This window comes from Pipistrellus kuhlii, unplaced genomic scaffold (assembly GCF_014108245.1).
Source record: "Pipistrellus kuhlii isolate mPipKuh1 unplaced genomic scaffold, mPipKuh1.p scaffold_m20_p_23, whole genome shotgun sequence".
Lineage (NCBI taxonomy): Eukaryota > Metazoa > Chordata > Mammalia > Chiroptera > Vespertilionidae > Pipistrellus > Pipistrellus kuhlii.
Genome location: NW_023425522.1, coordinates 4,169,735 through 4,175,985, shown reverse-complemented (window position 1 = coordinate 4,175,985; position 6,251 = coordinate 4,169,735).

The following is a 6,251-nucleotide window of genomic DNA, read 5'->3' as shown; positions in this document are numbered from 1 at the left end:
GTATATTCTTAGTATTAAATGAATAAATGAAGGCATAGGTTTCTTTCTGTATGTGAGATAGAGAGAGAAATTCATTATTTGTGTTGTACACTATTCCTGTGAAGCCACAGCTGGATTAGGAGATCAGCAGTGAGCTAAATTTACCAAACGCCAGAAAGATGGATATTTCAGTGAATTACATGCTCAGAAAAGTAAGAATTTCTGACTTTATGTAAATATTCATTACTTACAAAATGTGGTTTTCTAATGGCTAGTAAAATTTCAGTTAAATTCTGAGATCACTTCCTTACCGACATGGATTTTAATTTTTATAAGTATGAATGATTCTGTTTAGCTTTATTGTGTGTGTAATAGTATTTGCCATGTGTTGTCATAGTCCCACTTCTTGCTTCTTAAAAAGATTTCTAACATTAGGGAAGAGACAAGCCACTTAACCAAGAAATCGTAAGCTTGCATGCTGTGACCGCATGTCTGGTGCTGGTTTCTGAGGGCTCCGTGAGTGGGTCAGCAAGGGCTTGCAGCACAGGGCATCTTAGAGTCATTAAGAGCAAGGCTGTTTGGAAAAAACTATTCTAGGTTGCTTTTTCTCAATAATGGAGATAAAACTATCTGCCAAGAGGAGGGAAGTGGGACCAAGTTTGGTGTAGGTGAATGAAAGGAGAGGAGGAGAGGAGGACCCCTCCTCATGATGAACACCTTGGCTAGGAACAGAGGAAGTTTCTAGGGATTGCTGGCCCTGCAGCCACAGACGGTGTCCATGTGCTTTGTGTGCAGAAGTTCTGAGGCTGAGAACAGTATCTGTTTGACATATAGGCATTTTAGAAGAAAAATAAAATTGTAGAATTAGAGAGCGAGTCATTGGAAAGATCCCAACATTTTTCATTGAGGCTTTCTCACAGAGACAGCCAATTTTCATGCAAAAATTTTTAATCTAAATTTTATTCTATTCTGGGTTTTACCAACTTAAATAAAAAGCACACTTGTTCAAAGATATAGAAATCTAACTATAAGTGTTATCCAGTTCTTACCAGATCACTTGACTGTTGTGGAGAGAGTTTGATAGCGGCTGGAATGAGCAAAGGGAGGTATTTCAGAGGCAAAGTATTGGGTCATAGGAAGCAGAGAACACACAGATGATAAAGGAAGTATATCTCATTTTTTAATAACATTAGTAGTGTTAGATTTCAAGATTGTGTGAAAGGTAGAATGACAGCGTTGCTCCAAGAGAAAGAAACTTTGGCTCATGGAGCAGATTTTAGGGGGAGAGGGGAATCAACGTGGAGTTGAGATACATGGTTGATGTCATGAACCCTGATGTGAGGGAGTCAGAACTGGATCACAGAATTTGGATCCTAAGGGATGGTAGTGGGCTGAATAGTGGCTCCCAGAGATTTCCATCCTAATCCCTGGAATCTTTGAATTTTACCTTTAGTGGCAAAAGGGACTTTGCAGCGAACATTCACTTAAGGATCTTGAGATGTGTTATCCTAGTGGGCCCAATATCATCACGGGCGCCTGTGTAAGGGGTAAAGGACCAGAGGGAAGTAAAGGTAAAATGACGAAAGCAAGAGGTTGATTGTGTGAAGAAGGGATTAGAAGACAATGGACATGGACCTCCAGGAGTTGAGAAAAGCATGAGAACAGATTCCCCCAGAGGCTCCAGGGGGAACCAGCCCTGCTCACGTCCTGACGTTTGCCCAGTGGAATGGATTTTGGCCTTCTGACCTCCAGAACTGTAAAATACCACTTCTGTGTTAAGACACCAAGTTTGTGGTCATTTTTGCAGCAGCCACAAGAAACTAAACTAAACTAAACCTATAACTAAAAAATATCCTTTCCACTGTTTCCAGAATCTTTTATATTTGCTTTGAGTACAGTGGGGTAAAACCATGCAGCCCCACTCGGCTGACCCACAGACAGAGCATGCCCAGCCTGCAGGAGGATCAGGTGATGTTCCAGGGTTTAGGCCAGGGCTGATATGGGATTGGACACATAGGAAGTACCCAATACAACAGTAGTTTCTCAGGCTAAAGAAGGTTTTAGAGAAATTTTTAATTCTGTATAAGTATTTGAAAACATTTATATCTATTTTGCATTGATTATTCATCATTGTAAGACATTTTCATAGAATAGTATCTTAAATTCTTAAGTCAGTGTTTCCCAAGCAAATGTCCATGGATCCCTGAGTGTATCTACAGACAGATTCCTGCAAATTTTAAGAGGTTTATGCATCACTCAGGGTCAAGGGTCGTTGAAATACACACACATTGAATGAACAAAGGAACGAGGAGTACAGGTTTCCAAAACACCCTATCAGGTAGGTAGGTCAGTGGAAAGCAGTGGGAAGCAGGTGGTTCAATGTTATGGAAACCAAAGACCTAATGGGCATATGTAATTATTTCCTTTTCAAACTCTGGCAGTTTGTGGATGTGGACCTGTAACACTATATGTGTTTATTAATTTGCTTGTTTGGATTATCTCCTGCTTCCCTGAGAGCAGTGGCAGAGGGGACGACACCTCAGCGCCAGGCTACATCTTGCACCTATTATGGGCCTGGCTGAAGGGGAAAGCAAATGGAGTGTCCCCCTCCAGGCCCAGAAATGGCACAGCACAGTTTCAGAACACCTGAGACAGTGCCTGGGCGCCTCCCTCAGGAGCACCTGGCAGGGAGGGGTAATTGCCATGTCACTGCCATGTGATTTATTGCAATGCTCACGCATGTCTACGGAGCACCATCTGGAGACCCCATTTGGTTCTTTCTGAACATGAAAGTCAAAACGTACCATCTTCTGAACTCCACTGAGTCCCACCTTGGACTCTCACACCTGGAGGATATTACCCAAGCTCAGTCCCCACATAACATTCTAATTGTTTCAGGTTAGAGTGTCCCAGCCACACAGACAACTCTCACTATGGAACCATTTCATCCAAAGGGTAAAGCATGTGGAGTGTTGGGTGTTACACCAAGCAGTCAGTGGCAGGGCACAGCCATCTTTAGAAAGTTTCTGAATTATAACTGGCCTTCAGCTTCCAAAAGCAGTATTGCATTTACTGGTATCTGAGTGTTTTTTATTTTTATTTTACTATTAATTGCCAAGTAATTGTCCCCAAAATATTTGTTTAAAAAGGGTGATGAACAATCAATACTAAGTGATGAGGATTTTTTAAAAAAAAATTACTCAGTTTTCAAATAAGTGTTTCATCTATTCTAGGAAACTTAAAAAAAAACACAGTACGCTACTGTGAAAAGTTGATTTAAGAAATGCTTATTCCTTTCAATTAAAATCCAGAGCATTAATCAAACGTTTGACACTATAAATGTTTCCAATTAACATCTAGCTTAAAACCACATGTGTTCCCAGTGAAATTCAAAAGATCTATCTGTACAGGTGACCTCAGAGAAACCATTAACACATGGCTGTAGACAGTGAGAAACATTCTCCATTTGTAGACTGAGATAAAGAAGCAGCTTATGACTGATTATTGCTTCAAACATCCCTTTCAGATGCAGGCTTCCTAGGATACAGGGCTAGAAGTTAGGTATTTGTCACTAAGTCAGAAATAATACCATAATCCCATCTGGATAAGCAACTAGTAGTTGCTCATTCACACTATCAAAGGCAGTGGTTGGTCACAACATGATCAGTAATATTAGGGCCAAGGGAACTTCCTAAGCGATTCTTTTTCACTTTCTGCTACAGGGGTAGTGAACTCAGATACCACCAGGGTGCAGGGAGATTGCATCATGAAAGAAATGGATATCAGGTCACAGTGGCAATCACAGCAAACTGGAGAGCATACCTCCTGTCTAAATGTGAGTCACCACCTGCCTCCCGCCAACCATTGTCACGTGAAAATAGAAGCCCAGTTGGATCAAACATTCTGATATTTGAAGAGTAGCCATAATTGAATCTTTTTAACTCATAAATTTTACATGCTGGCAATTAATCCAATGGAAAATAAAAACAAAAACACAGACCTCTTAGCAGTCAATTTGTGACCTTCATGTCTACTGCATAAAGAATCAGGAGCTGGCATGATCAGCGATGGTAAAGGGCACAATTTGGATAACAGTGAACCCCTTTCAATAAGATATCAGCACTTCACCAGCTTTGGAAAGCATACTCTGGCCTGCTCACTGTTGATTCTGCTCAGCTCCTGGCAGAAAATAGAGGGCACATACTTTCCAAATAATTTCTCAAATGATCGGTCAAACTCAGTTAAATTATTCCAGGTGTGCTGTGCAGGGGGTTATTAGGACCATAAGGAAAATGGTAACATTAAGACATGCCCATTTGCCCAGTGTCCTGATGAATTGCATTCCCTCTCTCCTGCCTTTCTACAGCCCATCAACAGCTGGGATTGTCAATCCTACACCAGGACTGCTGACAAACGCCCAGGGCTAGTCTGCTGTGGCTGGAAGGTGCGTATTTCTCTCTCTCTCTCTGTCTCTCTCTCTCTCTGTCTCTGTCTCTCTCTCTCTCTCTCTCTCTCTCTCTCTCTCTCTCTCTCTCTTTCTCTTTTCCCCGCTTCAAATACTTTTCTAAGAGAAAAAAAGAAGAAAACCTAAGATGACCGTAATAAGAAGAATGCCTGGCAGTTAACACAGAGCTAAATATTTGACATTCAGGAGCAATTTCAAGACCCAAAAAGCTGTTACATTTATGCTTATGCAATTATTATTATTTTTTCTATAAAAAGATAATTTGTACATTGTCTTTTGTGTGTGTTATTTTTTTTTTTGTGTGTGTGTGTTTTTTTTGGGGGGGGGACTGTTCAATGGCTATAAGAATCTTTTTTTTAAAAAATGATAATTTCACTTATCAATGAGGCTCTTCAATTTATAACCAGAGCCAGATGACATGGATTCTAGTTCTGTTTTGCATTCTGACGAGTTATGTGACTAGTGAGTGATTTCCATTGCAGAGCTTTAGATTAAGCACCATAGCATAAAAAACATTTCGATCTCAAGGTGTCTGAGTTCCTGAAATTCCTTATCTGCTTAAAAGCAGAGCCCCCAAAAGAACTCAGTTGTCATAAGGTCTCTTTTTGTGACCAATGCTAATTTTTTTTTTCTGTGAGGAATCAGTATCACACCTAAACAGGCATTGCCAGAAAACTACCCATCTCCCACCTATTCTCCTAAGGATTCATTAAGTCTTTCCAAAAAGTCATTTATTTTCCAATAAATGCCCTTCTCCCTGCCCCCTCCTCTGTTAAGATGATATACAAGGCACAAATTCTAACTGTACCTTTGAGTCACAATTTCCTCTGAATTCCTATATATATGTGTATATGAATAAAAATGTTTTCTATGGCCTATCTGTCTTTTGTCATTTGAATTTGCAAGACCACCAGCACAATCTAAGAAGGAAGGGGAAAACTATTTTCTCTCTGACAGCATTACCTTTTTTATTTTAAAAAAAGTGGTCATGGATATCAAACTTTATGCTTAAAATATGGCTAGCAACACATGAGCAAAATGGTTGCTAGGGTTCTATCATATCAAACCTATGAAGCAATTTATAAACACTAGCTGATTTTTTTTCTTATCAAGATTATTGGAATTATGTTCCTAGTATTTCATTTTTTCCCCCCTGAAAGTATTTTCTGGGTTTCCTTTAAGGCTTATTTGATTGCAAGTAGCAGGAAACCCAATTAAAACTAGCTTAAGAAACAAAAAATAACAAGGCAAGGTTGTCTCTCATAACTAAAACATCTGGATGTAAGCTTTAAGCATGACTCAATCCAGGTACACAAGCAATGCCACAGGAATCACTATCTCTCCATGCCATGTCTCTGTCCTTCTCCATGCTGACTTTTTTCTCTACTATAGCCTCAGCGCATGAATTTGTGCATGGGTGGGGTCCCTTGGTCTGGCCAGCGATTGGGGCAATCAGGGCCATCTCGCCCAGTCACAATAGGGGAGGGACCATAAAAGACTGGCCAGCCAGGGGGAGGGATTACAGGATGTTGGTTGGCCAGGGAAAGGGACTATGGGAGGTTGGCCAGCAGCAGGAGGTTGGTTATGGGAGCGCCCTGACCACCAGGGGGCATTCAGCGTCTGCCCTCTGTGGTCAGTGCATGTCATAGTGACCAGCTGATTGGTCCTTCAGTTGACCAGTCTTAATGGTCACTTAGGCTTTTATATAGAGAGAGGGTTGTATTCCAGAAGTTCTAGTTCATTTTCTGACAGTTTCAATTCCACTAGAAAAAGAACACACCTCTTTTCTTCCTGCTAGGGTCTTAAA